At 38.1% G+C, this 27,601-nt stretch overlaps 1 long non-coding RNA gene across 1 annotated transcript in view; it reads left to right on the plus strand.

The window, feature by feature from the left end:
* The window catches only part of LOC139178207 (uncharacterized), an 81,197-nt gene extending 54,269 nt beyond the window's left edge, over window positions 1-26,928 (plus strand). The window contains exon 3 of the long non-coding RNA XR_011562629.1: window positions 26,701-26,928. This is a non-coding gene — a long non-coding RNA (uncharacterized lncRNA). The remainder of the gene's footprint in view (window positions 1-26,700) is intronic.
* Window positions 26,929-27,601: the final 673 nt, after the last annotated feature.

The following is a 27,601-nucleotide window of genomic DNA, read 5'->3' on the forward strand; positions in this document are numbered from 1 at the left end:
TGCAAAATAATGTACTTTATTTCTAAAATATATCATATTTTGATCAGAAGATTCCATTCCCACAGGTAGTGGGGGAAATATTGAAACTTGTCAATGACAAGTAACTTTGTTTTTGTTTCTGTTTGGAAGTCTCTTTAGGTTAACTGATTTTTGTTGGGTAAATAAATATTCAACTCATCCAAGATTTAAATCTTATTAAGGATATTAATTATCACAGGTGTATCCTTCTTTCTTCCTTGCCAAGCTCCCATCTAAGTGAAATAGAATTCCCAAGATTTGCAGTGGAGGGAGTGGGGCTGAAGGTATATGTGTTCATGTTCAAGTGTTCTTGCTTCAATCTGTTCCAATGTATTGTCTGACCTTTCTCCTGCTGCTGCTTCTAAGTCATGTCAGTCGTGTCCGACTCTGTGCGACCCCATAGACAGCAGCCCACCAGGCTCTCATCCCTGGGATTCTCCAGGCAAGAATACTAGAGTGGGCTGCCATTTCCTTCTCCAGTGCATAAAAGTGAAAAGTGAAAGTGAACTTGCTCAGTCCTGTCCGCCTCTTCACGACCCCATGGACTGTAGCCTACCAGGCTCCTCCGTCCATGGGATTTTCCAGGCAAGAGTACTGGAGTGGGTTGCCATTGCCTTCTCCGGACCTTTCTCCTGAGCACCTGGCAATGATTAGAATAGGTTATAGGTGGTGCTGACTAGATTTCTGAGCATGGTTTTTCTTGATTGTTGTTGCTTAGTTGCTATGTCCAACTCTTTTGCAACCCCATGGACTGTAGTCTGCCAGGCTCCTTTGTCCCAGACAAGAATACTAGAGTTCCTTGCCAGTTCTTTCTCCAGGGATTGAACATGCATCTCCTGTTTGGCACGTGGATTCTTTACTACTCAGCCACCTGGGAATCCCCATGATGTTGATTACCCACTGTGAAAGTCTGTGTAATCAGAGCTTTCAGTTATGAAGTCCCTGTGTGCTAGTCTCCACATCCTGACTATGGGTTCTCTTTAATAAATAAAGCTCTTCTTTATTTTCATGGAGAACTCTCAGTTTCTGTCTCTCACTCTCACCTGAAGTGCAAGAGCTCTGTGAAGCTTTCCTCCAGACCACTTCCCTTGACTTTTTCTATTCTAATTCCTGGTGTCACATTGAACATGGTTCCAGAGAGACAACTTGTCTAAGAGATTTGGTATCTCCCCTGGGATATGTCTGGGCCTGTCTAAAATCTCTCTGAGTTTTTCTATGTCGTTCTATCTTTGGATTTTAACCAAACGGTGGGAGCAAGATAGCATCCATGTCTTACTCCTATCATACCTCACCTTCTTCTTTAACTTTTCTGGAATCAGAAGACCTTTCCACTTTCCATTTCCTTTACTAGCTGGTAGGAGCTTCTTTATGCTCTTTCTTATTCAGTCCGGGATATTCACATCCCCCTCTCTATAGCAATGTTAACTGAAGGCCCACAGAGAATGAAATTGGCTACCAAAAAAGAGGATATATCCTTCAGAAGGTATTTCAGAAATATTGCCCTTGTTACATTATTCTCAATTGATCCAATCATTATAAAACACAAATACCATATATGCTAAAATATTAAATAAGTTCTTTTTTTCAAATAATCCTTCAGAAACAAGAAAGTCACCTTATAGAATTTCTCATATTTCTGGAAAAATTCTATTTGGGAAAGATACAAACCCCAAGTTACTCAAATTAATGATGGTATTAAATTTCTAAAAGGTAGCAAATAAATTTATGCATGCTTAATAATGACCCCTTAGTCTGATAATCACAAGTTTTGATGTAAAAACATGCCTTTTATGTATCACTTTAAAAAGTAAAGTAGCATTGGCTAAGTTGTTAAAATGAAACTACCAAATGAACATCTGCTGCTTGGTGTAAAATTTCCAGAGATCACCTTACCCACAAATCATGGAAGCACTGTATCTCCAACAACTTAGATGGAAAGGAAGTACTTTGGAAAACTAAAAAAAGTGGTTCTAGTTATAATAGATGCTGACATCTAAAGGAAAACATTTTCACTGTATTCAGGCATTATAAGTATTCATGCAAGTGAGGAGTTTTAATATAGATGTTTCACAGAATGAGAGCATGAAAAATAGTGGTTTGTTCATTACTGTATCATTTAACTTTACATATGATTTTAAAATTGTGTGTAATCAAATAACATAGTTAAATTTTATAAATAGCTCTTTAAACTATACCCTTAAAAACATGTATTTCAAGTTGGCAGATAAAGTAAAACAAAATAAACACACACACACACACACACAAAGATGTTCTTTTGGTATCTTCTCTTTGGAAAATAGGGGATCATCATATACTCAAATTTGTTTAGTGTTCAATAAATCACACAACTGTAACTCTCTCTACCGTACATTCTTCAACATGAATGTAGCTCCTACTACTTAGGAATTAACACACTTTTTTCAAAGTTTTCAGATCTCTATTGGTTCTGATGAGCACACTATAGTTAGCAGATTTAAACAGAATCCAGTTTTATCTGGAAATCTTGATGAGTGGTGAGTGAAAGTTGCTCAGTCATATCCGATTCTTTGCAACCCCATGGACTTGGAATTCTCCAGGCCAGAATACTGGAGTGGGTAGCCTTTCCCTTCTCCAGGGGATCTTCCCAACCCAGGAATTGAACCCAACTCTCCCGTGTTACAGGCAGATTCTTTACCAGCTGAGCCACCAGGGAGACCGAGAATACTGGAGTGGGTAGCCTATCCCTTCTCCAGCAGAGCTTCCTGACCCAGGAATTGAATCTTCTACTCTTTATTATATTCAAAACTAACATTCCCATTCTCTATCTGCAGCATTACTAGCAACTTCCAGCTAATGAAAAAAGAATACTTTCTGAATCTAACCTTGTTTTTGTTCTTCTACAAGTTTTCAGCCTCCAAAATAAATCTCAGGAAATTCCTGTGTGATACTCACTTCATCCAAGCCAGTCTTGCAGACCTGCCTTTCATAAAATTACACAGTGACTTCTGCTCTTCAGAATTTATCCCTAAGAGTGTGTGTGTGATTCAGATAAAGAATTTCTTTGGTTTGAAGATAGAAACTATCCACTATTCTACAGCAGAAAGGAGGAGAGGAAGCAGAGAATGAGAGGGAGAAAGAGGAAGGGAAGAGACAAAAAAGTGAAGATCAGGAAAAGCTCGTGTAGGAAGCTATGGGAATATGGTGAGAAAGAATAAGATGAGCAATCAGGTTGCAGTATGATTCCAAGTTTGGAATCACTCTTTTTCCAGAAGTGGTGAAGATCTGGTTGAAGATGTTTTTCAAATTTAAATATATATTTGTGTGTGTGTGTATGTGTGTGTGTGTGCACACATATGTGGTTTAGTTGATAAGTCATGTCCAATTCTTGCAACCCCATGGACTGTAGCACACCAGGCTCCTCTGTCCATGGGATTTTCCAGGCAAGAATACTGGAGTGGGTTGCTATTTCATACTCCAGGGAATCTTCCTGGTCCAGAGATGGAACCCGGGTCTCCTGCATTGGAGGCAGATTCTTTACCAACTGAGCTACCAGGGAATTATGTTATTAATAACCAATCAGAAATAAACCTAGAGGAAATAAGTACTCATGCCCTAAATCCAGAAACACTTTTTATAACTGCCCATTCCCACAGGGCTTCCTTAAAAGACTCTTAAAAGACTTCTTAAAAGACTCTTCCTGTGTTTTATTGTGGATTAGACATGTCTTTCTTTTTTTTCCTGAGAAAGTTGAAGGCAAAATAGTGACTTACTCAGAATTATACAGCTAAGCCAGAGGAGAAGGAGGAATGAAACTGATCCAGGAGTCTCCCAGCTGGGCTGCACTTCTTATGTAACAATTCTCCCAAGTTCTCATCTGGATTCAGCAACGTTAGCAGAAGAGATGCCCAGTAACAACCTTCATCCAGTCTTCTAAGTCATCAGGGTGAGGTGATGGTAATTTAACATCAGCAATTTTCTCCCCTTACCTTTAACCCAAGGGATGAATACATTACTCCAAGAAGCAACAGTCTTTGAGTTAGTATTGTACATTGCACTCTAAAGTTTGACTGTTTATTACAGTGGTTACTATTCTGGGCCCAACGAATAGGGCCAATCCCAGTAATCATATGGCATGGTTTCCAGGATAGCAAAATCCAAATCTACTTTCTTTTCCTACCTTTTCCCTCCGGGGCTAGTGTACACAGGTGCATCAATCTGGTGTGCCAAGAGCAATCTTTTTCTGCAGAGCTGAACAAATTTCTTACCTTTTTATTGGAAGCAACATCTACATCTGGGCATACACTGACAGCAAGTTGCCTCAGCACATTTTTAATCATTTTGGATTTAGGGATTAAAAAAGATCTGATCATGTTTTATGGTATTCGCTGTGATTAATAGCTGACTTCTGGAATTAACAAAGTAAAAAAGAGAAGAAAACTTGGCTCGAGAGTTTTTCATGCCATGTGGTTATGCTTCTGTATGTCTTGACTGAGCGTCTCTGCAAGCATAAGGAAAACAAGTTTTCTAGGTCTTATTCACGTTGTAAATCACTCTGCAACAGTTCACAGGGTATGTTGATACTTGTTGGCAGAAGAGCAGTAGATTCAGTTACATGAAGCATTTCCTAGTGATGTGTGAACTATGTAGTGAAAAATCATGACTAAACAAATGTTCTAACTCAATCTCTCAGAAGTAGATATTAGTATTAGCTGGGTTAGTCAATCTCTTTCCCCTAGCTCCATTCTTCTGGTCCACCTATTTCTCTATCAATTACTTTATTTCCTTTTAAGATTCTTCTTCCTAAGAGATTGTAGAGTTCCACACATTCACTCCCCAGTCTTCTTTCCAATTTTGTTCTTCATATTTTTTCTCCCTCAAACCCACCATCTGTTTAATTGGTCATTCCCTTCAAAGGCTTAATTTTAGGCCTCTAAGGAAGCAGAAGAATTTAGTCAAGCTTTCCTAACTGGAATGCCTCACAAATCTACATTCTTTCTCCTAACATTATTTTCAAATATGTATTTCCTTTCAACTGACTACTTGATATTCGCCTCAAATTCAAAATTTCTAACACTAATCATTGCTAGACCATCTCCATCTAACTTCCTATCCAACAATTCCTCTTCCTGACATTCATAGTTCCAGTAACTAGTCACCATGCCTCCAGCCTTCCCCTGCAGAGTAACTTGTCTACTACTCTGCAATCTGTTTGTCCAAAGAGCATCCATTCTCTTGCTGAGAATCCACAAAATGATTGTCTGGTGCCTATAATCAAGATTATTTAGCCTGAAATAGAGAATATGCCAAAATATGACCTTAGTCTGTCTCTGCAACCATACCTCGCACTAGAGCTTTACATGAACTTTCTAATTCTGTCTCCAGTACACATTGAACGTCACACTCTACTCTGCCTTAGTTCACTCTGTTCTAATTGCTGGGAAGCACTTTTCCTCTTTCCTACCTGCCATTTAAATCTCACCCATCTTTTATGACCAAATCCTATCTCCTTTGTCACGACTTTCCCTGATCATCAAATGCTAAACAGTCTCTCTCTATTTCGCCCTTCTCTGTCTCTTTGGTCGGTACCATTTTCTAAGTACTGATTATTCATAGCCTCATGGTGTTTGCTACGATTTCATTTATATTCATAACATCTCCCCCATAACTCATATGCCTCCTGAGAGCCCAGACTATCAAGCAAATTATATATCTTTATATTGATGATTTTTCCACAATAAAAGCATCATTGATTTGTTGATATTCACTTTTATTGCTATGAAACGAACAATATTTAGAATATATGCTATAGACATACATATGTTGAATGATTTGTGCACTTGATCATTGTGAATTATGGTCAGATAAAATCTGAATACAAGCAGAGTTCGCAGTTGTCTAGAGTAGGAGTTTAACATCCAGCATAACTGAAGTAAAGAAAAAAAGATAAATAAGCAGATGAAATTATTATTAACATTTCATTACTTATAAAGCATACACAGGAATCAATAATGGGGTGGGGGGGCAGTGGATGAGAAAGACTTGAAAAAGCCTTGGTGGTGGCCAGGGAGACTATGTTGTTAAAAAGAATGTGAAAGATAAGGATGAGAATGCAGCACCCCAACAATCAACACAAAGAAATGGAACAGCTGTAATATTGTGGAGGTGATTTTATATTTGTAAAAATAACAGATGTTTGCATATGCAGCAATGTGGAAATTTACAAACTTATAAAAGCAGATATAAGTAGATTATTTAGTATTATGTACATTTCCCCAGTGTAATAACCATGACTGTTACATGAATATGTTGTGACTTCAAATCTGTATTTTCCCTGCCAATCTTAGTGACACCTTTCTTAATTTACTAGCTCAAACATACGACTATAAATCCACCCTGTATTAGGTCATCAGCCTGTTTTACTGGATGCAGCTCTTTTGCAAAGTAAATAAAATGTGTGCTGTTAAATTTTTTAAACAGTTGCCATGGAAACTCTAAGCTTCAAATGTTACTAATGGGTTGCGCTTTTTAATTAACAGATCATTTGATTTTTATAAATATATGCTTGACCTTAATATTATTTTAATTGATTTTGTTTAAATAGCTTTATATTTTTAAAACTGCAATCAATAGGGTTCCTAGAAAAGGGAAGCAGACAAAAAATACTGGATCTAAGCCATTTTACAAGTCTTTCTGTTTAGGCAAATTATTTAGCAGAAAGATGAAGTTTTAATTATACTATTCAATTATATTTTCTAGCATACTAAATTTATCCCAGTCTTTTATGGGGTAAAGCAGCCTTGCCTAGATCATTCCAATGGCCTTTGCAAACATATGTTCAAGAAACACTTGCACAATGGCCTGGTTCTTATTAAAGAAAACAAAAACTACTACGGTCATATGGTTCAGATTGTAAGCACATGAAAAAATAGATTATTTTTAAAACTTGTTTTTACTCCAGGTCAAAATGCTCATTTGAGTAGTCATGGTTTAAGTCCATATTAGAAAAGATATAAATAAGAGGCATCAGAGCCAATGAAAATTTTTAAACCATTATTCTAATTCTTTCTGTTTGTTTCCTGGATTTTCATTCCAATAGAAATTTATGTTTGTGGAGAGTTTTAAAAACAATTAATTATCATGCACCAATGAGATGAGACTCTGAAAAACAACCACAGAGAAATGTTCCATCATCTCATGGTTATTCGGTCCCCACCAAAAAAAAAATCTGAGAAGTTATTAATATCTAAGTTAGGGTTGTGCAGGAAAGACAAGGAAGTGATTTGGAATGACAGGGAGAGGAGGACCAATTCTCATGGCACTGGGGATACACGGAACATTGATTATTGGACTACTCTTCTGGTTAATGGGTATATGAGCCTATTGAACAGATGGTCCAAGAAAGGAACTGGTGTAACTTAGAGACAATTTCATGGTACTGAAAAATGTTAATGAGGCTAATACATTTTGCAGAATAAACAAATTGAGTGATTGTCGAAAATTATTTCTGCATCTGAAATAAATAATTTTTAATATCTAATTTTAATTTAATATCCAAATACATTTTTAAGTGTTCTTACTTTTCAGTCCTATATTTGGTTATGAAAATTTTGCATATGTGAAAAATCATTTCAGTGATAAATGGAAATGAGTTGTTAAGCCAGGAAAAGACATTGAGAAGACAGGCACATTGCTCAGTTAAAGAAGTCAGTCTGAAAAGTTTACATGCTGTATGATTCCAACTACATTCTAGAAAAGGTAAAACTATAGAGACAGTAAGAAAGTAAGTGGTTGCCAGGTGTTTGAAAGAAGGGAAGGAATGAATAGGTGGAGCACAGGGAATCTTTTGGATGGTGAAATTATTCTGTATAAAACTATAATGAATAATGCCATTTTGCATTTGTCAAAAGCATGGAACTTGGGAGCTCCAAGTGGTGGTCTAGTGGTTAGGGCTTGGTGCTTTCACTGCTAGTGGCTGGGGATCAATCCCTGATCAGGGAACTGAGATCCCACAGGCTGTGCAGCACAGCAAATTAAAAACAAAACAAAACAATGAAACTCTACAACACAAAGTGTGAACCTTAATACAAAGGATGGGCTATAGTTCAGAATAATGTATCGATATTCACTTAACTGTAACAAATATACTACACTAATGTAAGGTGTTAATAACAGGGAAAATTGTGAGCGGTGAGAGGGGTATATAGAAGTCCTTATACTATCTGTTTAATTATTCTGTAAGTCTAAAACTGTAATAAAATGAAATTATTATTTTTAGAAGGTATTCACATATGTTTTTAGTTCACACTATTTTTACTAAAATAAGAAATGGGGTTTTTCCTCCAAAGGAAAATGGACTTTTTCTTCACAGATTAAAAATTTTAAAAAAGAATACATTTTAGTTTTCATCCTGAATATTAATAACAACCATCAGGAGTGTATTTTTTTTCACCGTTCACTCAGGAGTTCAAATGATTACTGATTGGGTTTTTTTTTTTTTTGGAAAAAAATGTAATTGTCTTAATTAAATAATAGGATGGCAATCTACGTGTAATTTTAGTGAATCATAAATTGTCTTGGGCATTAAGAATCCACTAAGTAGAAAGTTAAGACTAACATAAATTGGAAATTTTTCTAATATATACCACCTCTGAATTAATGGGGATTCCACAAAAAGGCTGATTTTGTATAGACTGTAGTTTTCTGGTAGCTGAGGTCAGAGAGAGAAAAAAAGAAGTCTTTGAAACAACGCTTGCTCAATATTTAAAGTCTGTTGAGCCAGATGGCTGCGGGGCCAACTGAAGCATATTTCCCCTTTTGTCTTCTTTATGTTATGGCTTTTGATTGTTCTTAACAATCCCAGATGTGCTTTGCTTTAAACCTCTTTCCTCCTTCCTGACCTCACATCTTCTGTATGTCTTCTGGAAAATGTCTTTAGAATTGCCTTCCCATATTGTGATTGGGATTAAGTCTTTAATGATGCGTTTCCAAATGACCACATCCCTTTACTCCAAGGCTATAAAATGTTTTCTGTCTTTCCCAGACCCACTCTTTAAAAGATCATCTATGATGGCTTAATTCATATTCTGAAGATAATTAAAACGAGGTCACCCTATTACAAGCTAGTGCCGTGATGTGTGTGATTACATTTACAGCATCTCGTTTCAAAAGTGATGTATTTTTTTAGACTTTTAATTTTTAATTCACTGTTAAAGTATATTTTATATTCCAGAACTTCCAAAATGGCTTTAACTTTAAATATAATTTTGCCTTGACTATATAATGTCAGTAATATCCTTGAAGTTGCAATATTTTGGCGAATATTGACTTAGCTATACAAGTTAGCAAGTACTAAAGTAAAAACATGCAGGTAAAACAAAAAATATTCAGCACCACAAAAAAGAGGAATGATGTACGTTTTAGTTATAATAATTAATATGTAATTATACAAATAGTCATACAAATGCCATGTGTATATGTAGATACATATCAAAGATTCATTGTGAAACATTTGAAACCTTTGAAATCTTGAGATTATAAAAGCAGATTTTAAATGTTCCAGCAAGGCGGTAATACAATGTGATCAACTTAACAAGTGACTATGACACAATTTCTTTCTGGTTATTGTTTTTACAGTTTGCTGTTTCAAAATAACAGAACTTAAAAGGTTTAAGATAATAAAAATAGCCTGAAATGTCAAGACAAAGAACACTTTTAAAGAAGATTTGCAAAGAAGTCTCTTTCTTTAAAGAAATACAGTAATATTCCCATACAGGATTTTATACCCAATATATTAGGAAGATAAGCATTGCTCTTGCTGGAAATTTGATACCAGTTTGTATGTTGGTCTTCTCATTAAATAAGCTGCATTTGCTTCTTAACTCTGTAGTTTCAAGGACTTTTATCAACTAGACTTATTTTTTTCTTTTTTTAATAAAAGATATTCCTCTTAATGTGAGGTTTTGGTAAAGAATATCATTCCCTGAAGAAAACAGTTTTATATTTAAGCATGCACCTTTAATTTTATTTTTTTCCATTGCTTGAAACTAAAATGCCATTACACAAACAAGCACAAAACAACTGTGAAAAAGTCTTTGCTTCCAAAGCACAGCCTTTTTTTCTAATAGGTTTAGACAAAACCACTCATCTTATGCTTATGATTTGTCTGTCCACAAATTCAATATTGTTTCTATACAGAGTGAGCGTATATCTAAATGGATATAAAACAGTTAAAGCAAACCATAGCAGACAGTGTGCATTTGAAAGCAGTGATGAGGCTGGAGAAGGGGGACAGGAACGAGGTGACAGTGATGGCGTGACCTTGAACACAAACAAAGACAGTCTGAGATAATAGTATAGGGTGGACCCTCCTGAACACATCATATGACCAGCAAGCAGGAACACAAAATTGTAGTTACACGGTAAGGGGGAAAGTTTATACAACAACAAGAAAAGTATTGCTTTGTTTTTGTTTTATTTTTTATTTTTTTTCTTTTTTAGATTAACTGAGAATACAAGGAGTAAGCCAAGATAAAAGCTAGCATTGACTAATGCTAGATGTCCAACATTTAAAAACATTTCCAAGTGTTCATTCACTGCAATTCAGAGGTCATTTGTAAGCTGATTAGGAACTCAGGGGGCCTGGAAAAAGCCACGATGCCCATCAAAAACACGTCATGTATTTATCAGTTCAGTTCAGTCACTCAGCCCTGTCTGACTCTTTGTGACCCCATGGACTGTAGCATGTCAGGCTTCCCTGTTCATCACCAACTCCCAGAGCTTGTTCAAACTCGTGTCTGTCAAGTCAGTGATGCAATCCAACCATCTCATCCTCTGTCATCCCTTTCTCTTCCTGCCTTTAGTCTTTCCCAGCATCAGGGTCTTTTCTAGTGAGTCAGTTCTTTGCATCAGGTGGCCAAAGTATTGGAGCTTCAGCTTCAGCATCAGTCCTTCCAAAGAACATTCAGGACTGATTTCCTTTAGGATGGACTGGTTTGATCTCTTTGCAGTCCAAAGGATTCTCAAGAGTCTTCTCCAACACCAAAATTCAAAAGCATCAATTCTTCAGCCCTCAGCTTTCTTTATGGTCCAACTCTCACATCCATACATGACAACTGGAAAAACCATAACTTTGACTTGATGGACCTTTGTCAGCAAAGTAATGTCTGTGCCTTAATATGCTGTCTAGGTTGGTCATAGCTTTTCTTCCAAGGAGCAACTGTCTTTTAACTTCATGGCTGCAGTCACCATCTGCAGTGATTTTGGAGCCCAAAAAAATAAAGTCTGTCACGGTTTCTATTTTTCCCCTATCTCTTTGCCATGAAGGGATGTGACCAGATGCCATGATCTTAGTTTTTCAAATGTTGAGTTTTAACCAGCTTTTTCACTCTCCTCTTTCACTTTCATCAAGAGGCTCTTCAATTCCTCTTCACTTTCTGCCATAAGGGTGGTGTCATCTGCATATCTGAGGTTATTGATATCTCTCCTGGCAATCTTGATTCCAGCTTGTGTTTCATCCAGCCTGACATGTTGCATGATGTACTCTGCATAGAATATAAACAAACAGGGTGATAATATACAGCCTTGGCATACTCCTTTCCCAATTTGGAACCAGTCCATTGCTCCATGTCCAGTTCCAACTGTTGCTTCTTGACCTGCATACAGATCTCTTGGGAGGCAGGTAAAGTGGTCTGGTATTCCCATTTCTTTAAGAATTTTCCACAGTTTGTTGTGATCCACACAGTCAAAGGCTTTGGCATAATCAATAAAGCAGAAATAGATGTTTTTTTGGAACTCTCGCTTTTTCTATGATCTAACGGATGTTGGCAATTTGATCTCTGGTTCCTCTGCCTTTTCTAAATCCAGCTTGAACATCTGAAAGTTCTCGGTTCATGCACCGTTGAAGCCTCACCTGGAGAATTTTGAGCTACATTTTGAGAACACTTTGCTAGCATATGAAATGAATGCAATTGTGTGGTAGTTTGAGCATTCTTTGGCATTGCCTTTCTTTGGGATTGAAATGAAAACTGGCCTTTTTCCAGTCCTGTGATCACTGCTGAGTTTTCCAAATTTGCTGGCATATTGTGTGCAGCACTTTAATAGCATCATCTTTTAGGATTTGAAATAGCTCAACTGGAATTCCATCACCTCCACTAGCTTTGTTCATAGTGATGCTTCGAACTTTTGTAGTACATACAAATTAATACTAGCCTGCCAAGATTTACTCATTTCATAAAGAAAGGACAATGACCTAAGTTCTTCACAAAAGTGCAGAAGAACAACAAAATATCTCCTTCCAACTTGCACAGATAGGCCAAGTCTGAGAAAGCCTTTCACATGCACACATCCTTCAAAAGAGAACACGCTCACTGGCATTGCTGCTCCTTGAATGGTCGTGTTTTCCAGTCACTAGATACCAGTTCACTCAGCCACTGCTGACCAAACAGATCAGGGCAACAAACACAAGGCTGACTAGAAACTGAAGTATTTTCTGAAGTGAAAAAGGGGCTGACCAAAGACTTCTTCTCAGAATAAGTACTGAAAATGACTGAGTAATTAAACAAGTTAAAAATGGGAGTTCAAGCAGAAAAAGTATAATAGAAATATGGGGTGTGTTTAAAGGGCATAATAGAATATGCCTGCATTAAATTTGATGTGGAGAAGAAATCCAGAAACTCCAAGAATGTCACTGAGTTGAAGAGAGTACAGCAGAATGTCAACCCCAGTGGCTCAGAGGTAAAGAATTTGCCTGCAGTGCAAGAGATGTGGGTTTGACCCTGAGTCAGGAAAATCTCCTGGAGGAGGAAATGGCAACCCACTCCAGTATTCTTGCCTGGGAAATCCCATGGACAGAGGAGCTTGGTGGGCAGCAGTCCATGGGGTCACAGAGTCAGACAAGTGACTGAGTACACACAGTAGAATGGAAACAGAATTAAAGAACCAACTTCTCTATAGTCTGTACCTGAGACAACTTTGGCCCAGATATACTTCCAAGGATAATTCTAGGCCACATATAGACTTGAAGTAACTCAAATTTATAGAAAGATTTGAAATAGAACAATCTCAAGTCAGCTTAGCACAGTTGTTAAAAGAACAACTCTGAAGTCAAGCTGACTGGTTCAAATACCTGCTCATCCACTGACCAGCTGTGTGACCACTGGCAAAGTTACTTATGTTTTCTGTGTCCCAAACCATTCTTTTGTAAAGTGGTCATAATAGTATTCACCTCATAGGCGACTATCAGGATTAAATGAGTTAACTTGTATAAAGCCTACAGATACCACGAATTGTGTGTGTTATTGTTTTACTAGTTTTGAATGATGAAATTCACAGTACAAGTTTTATGTTATTTTGACTCCAAAAAAAACAAAGTCTGAGCAATTGACCTATTAGCAGAAAAGAGGGATTCAGTATTGTGTCTGAACAACAACAACAACAAAATTTTAAGTGAAGCTATTTTCCTTGATGGACGTTTAAACTGTGGGAATCATTTGAGTTTCACAGCAGGTCAATTGTTTAAGTTATCCTTTACTGGTATTTCCAGTAAACCCACTAGGAGACCATGCTGCTCAGAATTCAGCATTCCACAGGAAGATGAACTAGGTTCACTTAGGGTTGTAAAGGTATACAGTAGCATGCATTGATAATTTTTCAGGTCGCAAACACCCTGACTGTCTCTGGCTGTGCTTCTCAAACTGGATTAGGCTGACCTTTGGAGAAATGGACCAAGCAGCACTCAAAGCTATTCAATAAGCAAGGCTCATCTTCTTAGAGTTTATTTAAAGCATTTTTAAAATAGACTTCTATTTTTTAGAGAAGTTTTAAGTTCACAGCAAATTTGAGGATAAGGTACAGAAGGCTCCCATATACCTGCTTCCTCCACATATACATGCATGCATGCGTGGTAAGTTGCTTCAGCCCTTTCCCACTCTTTGTGACCCTATGGACTGTAGCCCACCAGGCTCCTCTGTCCATGCGATTCTCCAGTCCAGAATACAGAAGTGGGTTACCATGCCCTCCTCCAGGAGATCTTCTCAACCCAGGGATTGAACCTGTGTCTCTTACATCTCCTGCACTGGCAAGCAGGTTTTTTACCACTAGTATTCCCTGGGAAGCCCGCATACGTGCATAGCCTCCCCTGTTACTAACATCCCCCACCAGAGGAGTATTTTGTTACGACTAATGAAGCCACGGTGAAACACATCATTATCACCGGAAGTCTACTCATGGCTTATATTAGGCTTCACCCTTGGTGTTACACATTCTAGGAGTTTGGATAGATGTATACTGGCTTGTATATTCCATTGAAGTATCATACAGAGTAGTTTCAGAGTCCTAATCATCTGTGTCCTGATTATTCATCCTTACCTCCCCTGACCCTTGGTAACCAATGATCTCTTTATTGTTTCCATAATTTTGGCTTATATAGAATATCATATAGTTGCAATCATACTGTAATTAGACTTTTCAGATTGGCTTCTTTTACTTAGTAATATGCATTTAAGTTCCCTCCATATCTTTCTATGGCTTGACAACAGATTTATTTTTGGTGCTGAATAATATTCCTTTGTTTGGATTCACTACAGTTCATTTATCCATCCACTTACTGAAGGCCATCTTGGTTGCTTCCAAGTTTTGACTATTATGAGTAAATCTGCTGTAAACATCTCAATACAACTTTTTTGGTGGAAATAAGTTTTCACCTCCTTTGAAGTAAATACCAAGGAGCTCAGTTGCTGGATTGCATGGTAATAGTATGTTTATTTTTTCAAGTAAATTCCAAACCATATTCCAAAATGTCTGTACAATTTTACGTTTCCATCAGCAGTGAATAAGAGTCCTATTGTTATACATCCTTATCCAATTTAATGTTGTCATTATTTTAAGCCCTTGTCTCTTTCAGCCTTTGCAAATATATTTTTTCTGTCAGTAGGTTGTCTTCTCATTTTCTTTATGGTTTCCTTTGCTGTACAGAAGCTTGTAAGTTTGATTATATTCCATTTGTTTATTTTTGCTTTTGTTTCTATTGCCTTGGGAGACTGACCTAAGAAAACATAGGTATAATTTATGTCAGAGACTGTTTTGCCTATGTTCTCTTCTAGGAGTTTTATGGTGTCATATCTTACTGATTTTATTTGTAACTTAAATTTTAAAAATATTTTATGTAATAACAATGTATGTGCATTTTGAAATCTCAAGTGGGATATTAAAGAGATGGACACACAGAAGAACTATACAAAAAAGACCTCAATGACCCAGATAACCACGATGGTGTGATCAATCACCTAGTCAGACATCCTGGCATGTGAAGTCAAGTGGGCCTTAGGAAGCATTACTGTGAAAAAACCTAGTGGAGGTGATGGAATTCTAGCTTGAGCTATTTCAAATCCTAAAAGATGATGCTGTGAAAGTGCTGCACTCAATATGCCAGCAAATTTGGAAAACTCAGCAGTGGCCACAGAACTGGGAAAGGTCAGTTTTCATTCCAATCCCAAAGAAAGGCAATGCCAAAGAATGTTCAAATTACCATACAGTTGTGCTCATTTCACGTGCTAGCAATGTAACGCTCAAAATCCTTCAGGCTAGGCTTCAACAGTACATGAACCGAAAGCTTCCAGATGTACAAGCTGGATTTTAAAAAGGCAGAGGAACCAGAGATCAAATTGCCAACATCTATTGGATCACAGAGAAAGCAAGAGACTTCCAGAAATACATCTACTTCTGCTTAATTGACTATATTAAAGCCTTTGATGCGTGGATTACAACAAACTGAACAATTCTTAAAGATATGGGAATACAAGACCACCTTACCTGCCTCCTGAGAAGCCTGTATGTAGGTAAAGAAGCAACAGTTAGAACAGACATAAACAACAGACTGGTTCAAAATTGGGAAAGGAGTACATCAAGGCCGTATATTGTCACCCTATTTAATTAACTTATATGCAGAGTACATGTTGGATGAACCACAAGTGGGAATCAAGATGGCAGGGAGAAATAACAGCATCAGATATGCAGATGATACCATCCTAAGGCAGAAAGCAAAGAAAAGCTAAAGAGCATCTTGAAGGTAAAAGAGGAGAGTGAAAAAGCTGGCTTAAAACTCAACATTCAAAACACTAAGGTCATGGTATCTAGTTCCATCATTTCTTGCCAAATAGATGGGGAAAAAATGGAAATAGTGGCAGATTTTATTTTCTTGGGTGACTGAAGTCATGAAATTAAAAGATGCTTGCTGCTTGGAAGAAAAGCTATAACAAATCTAGACAGCATATTAAAAAACAGAGACATCACTTTGCTGACAAAGTCCGTATTGTCACAAGTATTATTTTTCCAGTATCATGTGCATATGTGAGAGTTGGACCATAAAGAAGGCTGAGCACCAAAGAATTGATGTTTTCAAACTGTGGTGCTAGAGAAGACTCTTGAGAACTTGGAGAGCAAGGAGATCAAGTTAGTCAATCCTAAAGAAAACCAGCCCTGAATATTTATTGGAAGAACTGATGTTGAAGCTGAACTCCAAAACTTTGGCCATCTGATCTGAAGAGCTGATTTGTTGAAAAAGATCCTGATGATGGGAAAGATTGAATGGAGTAGGAGAAGGGGACGAGATGGTTAGATAGCATCACCGACTCAATGGACATGAGTTTGAGCAAACTCTGGGAGATGGTGAAGGACAGGGAAGCCTGGAGTGCTGCAGTTCATGAGGGTGCAAAGTTAAACACGACTTAGCAACTGAACAGCAACAAGAATTTTGGGTATAAATCTTGGGAGATTAATCCCAAATCCTAGTTGAAACATGTTAACTTGATCCTGCCATTATAAGTGGCTTGATGAAAAAGGTAGATAAGCCCAGCCATGTTGAACAGCACCCCCTCATTTCACTGTCTGGTGGAGCCAAGGGATGCAGACAACGACACTAGTTAGGGGCCTGAATTTTAAAATTATGGATTGGCTTCTCACCTGTTCATGTGAATTCTAAACCTTACTAGTCTATTCTTAAGCATAAACATAAAAATCTCAACCAAACCCTCACGTGTGGGTTTCTTTAAAGATTTTCTGCTCTCCAGCTCCTAAGCAAAAGGAAGTATCAATCAAGAACCAGTTTCAGCATTTTACTGCCTCCAGCATCTAAGTTCTACCTTTGGATCAACATTGAACACAAGCTGACATGTCATTCCATGGATCCTTCTCAAAACTGTTCTCTTCCCTGATGTTCTATTATGTCTTCGACTTTTGCTGAAGACCTTTGCAAGAAAGAGCCACATGAGGCCCATTTCTGCATTTGCGGGTGGAATTGGAATAAGGACATTGTCCATTAAATTACTCAATGTTCCCTACCTAAGACCCACATGAGAACTTGCTCTGAGTTTAGTACCAAGGAAAAAATGTGCCTTCTTTGAAAAAGTAGTAAATTTTCTTCTTTTCTATTGGTGAGTTATGTAATCCACTGTGTTTCCTTTTTCTTTCTTTTTTTTTTTTTTTTTTGTTTTGGCTGCCAAAATCATGCAGTGAGTTTTTATGCACAGTTGTACCCACTGAGTTAGGCTTTGTGGTTGTCGTGTTTTCTTCTTCCTTTTTTCTTTCTTTCTTCCAATATATTCTTATAATATTATTGTACAGAACTTTTTTTGTCTGTTAAAATCTGTTTGAGAAAGTTGTTCAGTGTGTCCCCCCCAAAAAAGCTTACAAATCTATTGATTTATCTGACACAGATTTTTTGAGGAATTTTATGTTTTGTTTTATAAAATATTATTGAATTCAATATAGGATAGACACCTTGTTAAATGTATAATTGTTGTTTAATCATATGCCTTTGGCAAAATATTATAGACATATAAAGTTATAAATCGGTTTAAAAAAAAAAGGCAAAAAACCCTCAGGGGAATAATCACCATACTCATAGAGAAAATCAAATCTTCCATTCATCATATTAGTGAAGTCCTGCATTCATCCAAAAAATGTTTAAAAGTGTAGGCTTTGAGGTCACTATGGAGAACACAAACTTGTTTTAAAAAATGAATCACCCTCAATAAATTTATGATATAGCAAATAAAAGCCAGTGTGTTTACCAACCTCACTTAAAGACAGGAATGAGGTATTTCTTGTACAGCTGCATTATACACCACTGTGCAAGAATTTTTTTATAATGAAGTTGAAAAAGAAGTCTTGCAAGTGAAAATAAAATTCTGTTATAGGAGAATTTTGTTATGAAAAGGAGGAAAACTTTACACAGAATAATTAATAGTTAGCTTGCCTCAAATTGAAATATGCAGAAAAGAATTAATTATGACTTTATTACAATCTGCAAGTAGCTATGAATGTAGGATTTCTTTTATTTTACAGTGATCTGTATTTCTTTGAAATAGCACTTTCTTAAAGGCAGGCCAAATTACTGTTGTATGTGGGCTGACAACGCAAACATTTTATCAGTTTCCTAAACTCTCACACAGGAAGTAGGGCTATGGGAATATTTTCACAGCTTGGTTTTGGCCTTTCAAGAATTGAGTGTTGAAGTTTGGTATAACTATTTGCTTTTCATACTCTGCTGTTTTTTGTTTTTTCACAAGGTGAATAACGCAAGAGTCTGGAAACCAATATTGGGTGGGGATTTTGCCTAGAGATCTATTTAGATTAGTTACCAAGCTTCTCAGCTTGTGGTCATTGAAGGTCACTTGGCTGATAGCTAAAATTTCAATTGGAACCTTGTAATATAATCAGGATTTAAAACCCAGCTGAGATTTTGTCTCTCCTATGAAAGAGGAGGTTGTTTTATGATTAGATTCAGAAAGTTAAAGTAGGTGTTGGCAATTATGAGCCATTTTTTGTAGTTTAAATTGCACTATGGAAACACCTGTCCAGAATAACAAAGGAAGGCATGCCTTAAAAAAAATAAAATAGAAAAGTCTGATTCTGTTATGCATGAAGAGTCCTGCTTTTATTATCAAAACCTAGAAGCCACATTCAACCATTCTTGAGAGAATACTTTTTGTATTCTTTAACAGTGATTCTCAAGACCAACCACCTTACTAAAGATAGATTTGTAAGTGGCACAGGAAATAATTTACATAAAAAGCCCCTTTTTTTTAATGATTAGAATGTTTTCTAGTTTATTTTCATTGTTTTTTTTTTTCATTACAGTAGTCCTCATGTTCTTAGAGCAAGTATATTGATGACCCATAAAATCATGCCCTAAAATAGGCAAAGCTTAATAAATCCTTTTGCTATTATTGTAAAAAGTATTCAGTAAATTTGGATATGAGAATTGAGCAAAAAGATGACTGAGAATATAGAAAAGAAACTCTGAATAAATGTCAAAATCACTAAGGTTCTTCTGATAGAAGTAGCATATCAATTTTGATCCTTTCACAGCGTACATTGGGATAGAGATTTGGCACAGAGAGGTAGCAGTGATTATTTATATATAATATAGTAAACCACCTTCATACCTGGCAATTTTGCCAAATAGAGTCATACTGAAGCATTCAAACAAACCTTTCAAACAATTTCAAGATCAGGTAATTCATGAATATTTTTTATACAGTTGTAAAGCCTGTAATAGCACTTTTCCCAAAACGTTCCATATTGTTGCGATTTACCTGGATAAAACATAAAAATATTCATATACATTATTATATGTTATCAGTTCAGCTCAGTTCAGTTGCTCAGTCGTGTCCGAATCTTTGCAACCCCATGAACTGCAGCACGTCAGGCCTCCCTGTCCATCAGCAACTCCCGGAGTTCACTCAAACTCATGTCCATCGAGTCAGTGATGCCATCCAGCCATCTCATCCTCTGTTGTTCCCTTCTCCTCCTGCCCCCAATCCCTCCCAGCATCAGAGTCTTTTCCAATGAGTCAACTCTTCGCATGAGGTGGCCAAAGTACTGGAGTTTCAGCTTTAGCATCGTTCCTTCCAAAGAAATCCCAGGACTGATCTCCTTTAGAATGGACGGGTTGGATCTCCTTGCAGTCCAAGGGACTCTCAAGAGTCTTCTCCAACACTACAGTTCAAAAGCATCAATTCTTCAGTGCTCAGCTTTCTTCACAGTCCAACTCTCACATCCATACATGACCACAGGAAAAACCATAGCCTTGACTAGATGGACCTTAGTTGGCAAAGTAATGTCTCTGCTTTTGAATATGGTATCTAGGTTGGTCATAACTTTTCTTCCAAGGAGTAAGCGTCTTCTAATTTCATGGCTGCTGTCACCTTCTGCAGTGATTTTGGAGCCCCCCAAAATAAAGTCTGACACTGTTTCCACTGTTTCCCCATCTATTTCCCATGAAGTGATGGGACCAGATGCCATGATCTTCGTTTTCTGAATGTTGAGCTTTAAGCCAACTTTTTCACTCTCCTCTTTTACTTTCATCAAGAGGCTTTTTAGTTCCTCTTCACTTTCTGCCATAAGGGTGGTGTCATCTGCATATCTAGGTTATTGATATTTCTCCCGGCAATCTTGATACCAGCTTGTGCTTCTTCCAGCCCAGTGTTTCTCATAATTTACTCTGCATATGAGTTAAATAAGCAAAGTGACAATGTACCGCCTTTCAGTTCAGTTAAGTTAAGTCGCTCTGTCCTATCCGACTCTTTGCGACCCCATGAATCGCAGCACGCCAGGACTCCCTGTCCATCACCAACCCCCGGAGTTCACTCAGACTCAGGTCCATCGAGTCAGTGATGCCATCCAGCCATCTCATCCTCTGTCGTCCCCTTGTCCTCCTGCCCCCAATCCCTCCCAGCATCAGAGTCTTTTCCAGTGAGTCAACTCGTCGCATGAAGTGGCCAAAGTACTGGAGTTTCAGCTTCAGCATCAGTCCTTCCAAACAACACCCAGGACTGATATCCTTCAGAATGGACTGGTTGGATCTCCTTGCAGTCCAAGGGACTCTCAAGAGTCTTCTCCAGCACCACAGTTCAAAAGCATCAATTCTTCAGTGCTCAGCTTTCTTCACAGTCCAACTCTCACATCCATACATGACCACAGGAAAAACCATAGCCTTGACAGACGAACCTTTGTCGGCAAGTAATGTCTCTGCTTTTGAATATGCTATCTAGGTTGGTCATAACTTTCCTTCCAAGGAGTAAGCGTCTTTTAATTTCATGCTGCAGTCACCATCTGCAGTGATTTTGGAGCCCCCCAAAATAAAGTCTGACACTGTTTCCACTGTTTCCCCAGATTTCCCAAAAAGTGATGGGACCAGATGCCATGATCTTCATTTTCTGAATGTTGAGCTTGAAGCCAACTTTTTCACTCTCCACTTTCACTTTCATCAAGAGGCTTTTTAGTTGCTCTTCACTTTCTGCCATAAGGGTGGTGTTATCTGCATATCTGAGGTTATTGATATTTCTCCTGGAAATCTTGATTCCAGTTTGTGTTTCTTCCAGTCCAGCGTTTCTCATGATGTACTCTGCATAGAAGTTAAATAAGCAGGGTGACAATATACAGCCTTGATGTACTCCTTTTCCTATTTGGAACCAGTCTATTGTTCCATATCCAGTTCTAACTGTTGCCTCCTGACCAGCATACAAATTTCTCAAGAGGCAGGTCAGGTGGTCTGGTATTCCCATCTCTTTCAGAATTTTCCACAGTTTATTGTGATCCACAGTCAAAGGTTTTGGCATAGTCAATAAAGCAGAAATAGATGTTTTTCTGGAACTCTCTTGCTTTTTCCATGATCCAGCGGAGGTTGGCAATTTGACCTCTGGTTCCTCTGCCTTTTCTAAAACCAGCTTGAACATCAGGAAGTTCACATTTCACATATTGCTGAAGCCTGGCTTGGAGAATTTTGAGCATTACTTTACTAGCGTGTGAGATGAGTGCAATTGTGTGATAGTTTGAGCATTCTTTGGTATTGCCTTTCTTTGGGATTGGAATGAAAACTGACCTTTTCCAGTCCTTTGGCCACTGCTGAGTTTTCCAAATTGCTGGCATATTGAGTGCAGCACTTTCAGAGCATCATCTTCCAGGATTTGGAATAGCTCAACTGGAATTCCATCACCTCCACTGGCTTTGTTCGTAGTGATGCTTTCTAAGGCCCACTTGACTTCACATTCCAGGATGTCTGGCTCTAGGTCAGTGATCACACCATCATGATTATCTTGGTCATGAAGATCTTTTATGTACAGTTCTTCTGTGTATTCTGTGTATTCTTCTGTGTATTCATAACATTATATGTTATGAATATATGAAATACTATAATGTGTATGTATATGTGTGTTCATGTGTGTTTGTGTATACTGAAAACAACCAAAAACTAAAGAAAACAAAAAACAAAAGAGAGTCATCAAATATCAGTATTTTAAACAATGGCTTTTAAGATCTTGAACATCAGGCAAACAAAAAAGTGACCCTAGAGGGATGAGCCCCATGATTGCCTCCAATCCTCCAATTGACTGCTTTGAGGGAGTTCTCAGGCTACAGAACATGGAAGGTGCCCAGTAGGAAACTGGAAGTCTCCCTGAGATGATGAGATAAAGCTGAGAATCAGGAAAGACCAAAGAAGCTAGAGTTCACTAGACAGAGTACTGGAGAAAAGAGAGATGTACCAAGGAAAAAACTCCAGAAATCCATAGAGTCTTCCTCTCAAGTAGTATTCAACCAAGTACTGGTTAGTACAGCATATAAGGAAGTTATATGAGGCTAGGAAAAGAATCATCAAAGTGCCCTGGGTAGAAAACTCAGAAAGATCTTTTCTCAGTAGTGGAGAATAATAGGTCTTAGTAAACATTACTCTGGTCCCACTTAACCAATTCTTAAAAGCAAGATGTGAAAAAGTGAAATCATTTCCGAGTAACAATCACATTGCAGAACAAAATTCAAAAGCAGTTATAGGAATACAAAAATAGTCCACATTAAATATAGTAAAATCCACAATGTATGGCAACCAATCAAAGATGACCAGAATACAAAGAAGTATGAAAATGCAACCCATAATGAAATTCAATCAATTGAAACTGACACAGAACCAGAACCAACACAGATATTAGAATTAATATACAAGGGTATTAAAAATTGTGATAATATTCCACATGTTCAAATTGTTAAGTGGAGACATACAAAATATTAAAATGATCCAAACTAAATGTCTAGAGATGTTTTCTAGAAAACTACAATGTGTGAGATGAAAAATACACTGCATAGCATTTTCTGCAGATTAGATGCTACAGAATGTAAGACTAATGAACTTGAAAACAGAGAAGTAGAAACAATTCAAACGGAAGCAAAGGAAAAAAAAATACTGGAAAAAAGTGGATAGGGGATCAGTGAGTTGTGGAACAACTTATCAAATTATATAATTTAAATATACGCAGTTTGTTGTATGTGGTGGTGGTTTAGTAGCTCAGAAGTGTCCAACTATTTGTGACCCCATGGACTACAGTATATGTGTTTATATAGATGTTTAAAAATATGAATGATATAAATACCCTCAGGAATTTCCTCAGAAATTTGTAATCTAGTCATTAAATCAAGGGGGATTTATAAATAACATGATACATAGCAGCATAGACAGGCATCATTCTTACAAAAATCAATTTAATTTAACACTTTGGGTTAATAAATATATGCATTCAGAACAATTCTTTCTATTAAAACTAAAAAATATCTTTTTGCATATAGAAAACATTTTGGCAGTTTATACTTTTTTAATATTTTAAACTTTTCTGCATATGATAACAAATCTAATGTTACTGAAATAACACTTGGAATAACCTCTTTTAACCTTTATAGAGTACATTATTCCAATTCACTTTTCAACATACAATTAATTTTTTTAGAGATAAAACTTTTGAGTAGATTTAATTGCCAAAATAACTACCTTGGAAATTGAAATAACCTTCAATTATGAATTATGATCAAAAAGAGCTTTTTTATTTTTCACATTGTCTCATGAAATGACTTTCATTCCCCCCCCAATCACCTTTTAAGTAACTTTGACATGACATTTTATTTTTCATCACTGGTAAAATACTTTCAGATGAATACAGTTTAATGAGACAAGCCCTTTGGCCAGTTACAACACAAATAGATCTATATTTGAGGAAAAGTACAGCCAGGTGTGAAAAGGGAGCTCTATGGTCTTAATATTGCTTAGACGTTTTGTTTCAATGCTTCAGTCCAACTCATATGATGACATTGTCAGATATGAAGGTGCTTTTCTAAAGCTTGTTTGTAAACCAGTAGCAAAGGAACATCTGCCATTGATTCACTGATAATTCATGGATATTTCTTACAGATTAGAAAACCAAACACATCTTATTCTTATCCCATTCTCAGAAAAGTTTAATTATTTCCTGAACAAAGTTGTGCCGACAGAAGATGAAAAACAGGAAAATGTATAGAGAACTTAGAAGTTGTAGAATATCGATTCAAAGTACTCATATCTACGGACTTCCCTGGTGATCCAGTGGTTAAGACATTGTTTTCCAATGCAAGAGGTGTGGGTTCAATCCATGTTCAGGGAGCCAGGATCCCACATGCCTTGCTGTGAAAAACACAAAGAAAAAACAGAAAAAATATTGTAACGAAGTCAATAAAGACTTTTAAAAGGGTCCATATCAAAAAATCTTAAAAAAAAAAAAAAAAAGAACTACTCATCTCTAAGAAATATTTTTGGAAAACCAAACAGAAATTTATTTATCTTATTTATCACCTCCACAATAAGATACAATCAATTGAACAACATACCATCAACATCAAGATAACTTTTAGATTACATGTCCATGTAGATTGTAAGATGCATCTCAGTGTCAGAAATATTTGAATCTTTAAATCAAGGAAATGTGCTATTTTATCATAAATAATTGGCAAAACTAATACAATTATGTAAAGTTTAAAAATAAAATAAAACTAAAAAAAATTTTTTTTAATTTAATAGATTTCAAGTAAATATATGAGAAAGGAGTGCACACATGAACAACAATTGAACAATTAATAGTAAAAAACAGAGAACAAGATGGCAGAGGAGTAGGTGGATGTGGAGTACATTTCTCTCCACAGATACATCAGGAATACACCTTCAGACACAGAAGTGTATGCAGAACATGAGTTAGAGCTGACAAGAATACCTGACCAGCAAAAAAGAATATATAGAACCATGCAAAACTCAGTAGGATGAAGGAACTAGGGGGGAAAACAAGTGTTTGTAGGACTGGACCTGCCCTTGGTGGGTAGGGAACTGAGGCAGGGGTCTGATCCCCACATCAGGGTAATTGTCTGAGTGAGAGGAGAAACATTTAAGGCTGAGAGTGAAACAGCTGGTCTGTGGCAGCCTAAATGTAATGAGAATCATATACACTCCTTGCCACAGCCATACATACCCCGGACAGGGATACAGGTTCACTAGAAGGTACAGCAGCTGGGAGCTGGAGTTTAGGCAATGTGGAGCAATCCCAGGGTGAGGGCTGCTATTGATTGAGGAGAGACAGATGGAGGGGATGTGAGGGAGGAGATCATGGTGGGAAATGTCTGTGGAGGAAAGCCAGGGAGCCATGAAAGCAAGGCAATACTGCTGAGTCATGCATAGGGGGTGGAGCCATCATCATAGCTTCTCTCCCACCACAGGCCAACATTGGCAGCTGAACAATAGAGAAGCTGGCCCATTAAATGCCTGATGCACTGAACTACAGAGTAGGACCCCATCCAGGGTGCTCTTTAAGTGCCTGACACACCAATCTACAGAGTAGGACCCCAGCCAGGGGAGCCCCTCTATGTGCCTCAAACACCAAACAACAGACAAGGATCCTGGGTAAGACTCCCTCTAAGTGCCTGAACAGGCAGAGCTATGGAGAAAGACTGGTCAAAGAGGCCTTCTGATTGTCAGCTACAAGAGGCTTGAAAAAAGACTCTGATAGAGCCATAACTCCTGCAGCAGAGGCAGTCAGTGTCCCTGCACACTTGGTGCCTCCAGGGCCCCGCAAGCCAAGCAGCTGCCACACCTTCACACTCAACCCTCAATGGGGCAGAGGGGCCACAGGCAAAAAGTCTTGTGTCTATGCACACAGGGTAGCTTCAGTCATGTCCAACTCTTTGTAACTCTGTGGACTGTGGCCTACCGGCCTTCTCTTTCAGAGAGGGGGTTCTCCAGGCAAGAATACTGGAGAATATTGGCCAATACTGGTCGCCATACCCATCTAGAGCATTATATTTCCTGCTGCTCTAGCTGCCAACTTCCCTGAGTACCTGGTGCTGCCAGAACCCCTGCAACCAAAGCAGCTGCACCACCTTCACACTTGGCCCACACTGGGACAGACCCAAGTCCTCCAGGGCAGCCTCAGGAGCAAACCCCAGTGGACAATCCACATGCAGAGGTGGAAATAAAACCACAGTTGAAACCCAGGGGCAGTGTGGCTAAAGAAGAAAACCCAAAACCAACCCACCAGCTGTACAAGCTGCAGACTAAATCCACATAATCAACTAGGAAGACTCTGTGTCTATGGAATATATAAAAGGACATTGAGAGCTCCCACAAAAGAAAATGCACTAGTTCTGAGAGTTGTGGACATTGCAGGCAGGAACACACAGGAGGAGGACTAGATTAGAATCTGAGCTGCCCACACAGCAGTCCAGAGACCAGCACAGTGTTGGAGGGCATCCTAGGGAGGTGAGGTCAACTGTGACTCCCCGTGAGGGAAAGGAATCTGACAGCATTGCTTCAAGAAAAACATTTATTATTCTTATGTTTTGACTTATTCTGTATATTCTTTTGAGGAGCTACTCCATGTCCGAGGTCAGTCGCGGCGGTCGCCCGAGGCCAGGGGCGGCAGCCGAGAGGAACAACCCCACGTCCAGAGGCAGTGCCTGCGCGGGCGCAGGAGGGCCGAGAGGAGCTACTCCACGTTCAAGTTCAGGAGGGGCGGCTGTGAGGAGACACCCCTCGTCCAAGGTAAGGAGCAGCGGCTGCACTTTGCTGGAGCAGCCGTGAAGAGATACCCCATGCTCAAGGTAAGAGAAACCCAAGTAAGACGGTAGGTGTTACAAGAGGCATCAGAGGGCAAACACACAAACCATAATCACAGAAAACTAGTCAATCTAATCACATGGACTACAGCCTTGTCTAACTCAGTGAAACTAAGCCATGCCATGTGGGGCTACCCAAGACAGGCGGGTCATGGTGGAGAGGTCTGACAGAATGTGGTCCACTGGATAAGGGATGGCAAACCACTTCAGTATTCTTACCTTGAGAACCCCATGAACAGTATGAAAAGGCAAAATGATAGGATACTGAAAGAGGAACTCCCCAGGTCAGTAGGTGCCCAATATGCTACTGGAGATCAGTGGAGAAATAACTCCAGAAAGAATGAAGGGATGAAGCCAGGCAAAAACAATACCGAGTTGTGGATGTGACTGGTGATAGAAGCAAGGTCCGATGCTGTAAAGAGCAATATTGCATAGGAATCTGGAATGTTAGGTCCATGAATCAAGGCAAATTGGAAGTAGTCAAACATGAGATGGCAAGAGTGAACGTCAACATTCTAGGAATCAGTGAACTAAAATGGACTGGAATGGATGAATTTAACTCAGATGACTGTTATATCTACTACTGTGGGCAGGAATCCCTTAGAAGAAATGGAGTAGCCATCATGGTCAACAAGAATCTGAAATGCAGTCC

This window comes from Bos indicus, chromosome 1 (assembly GCF_029378745.1).
Source record: "Bos indicus isolate NIAB-ARS_2022 breed Sahiwal x Tharparkar chromosome 1, NIAB-ARS_B.indTharparkar_mat_pri_1.0, whole genome shotgun sequence".
Classification (NCBI taxonomy): Eukaryota; Metazoa; Chordata; class Mammalia; order Artiodactyla; family Bovidae; genus Bos; species Bos indicus.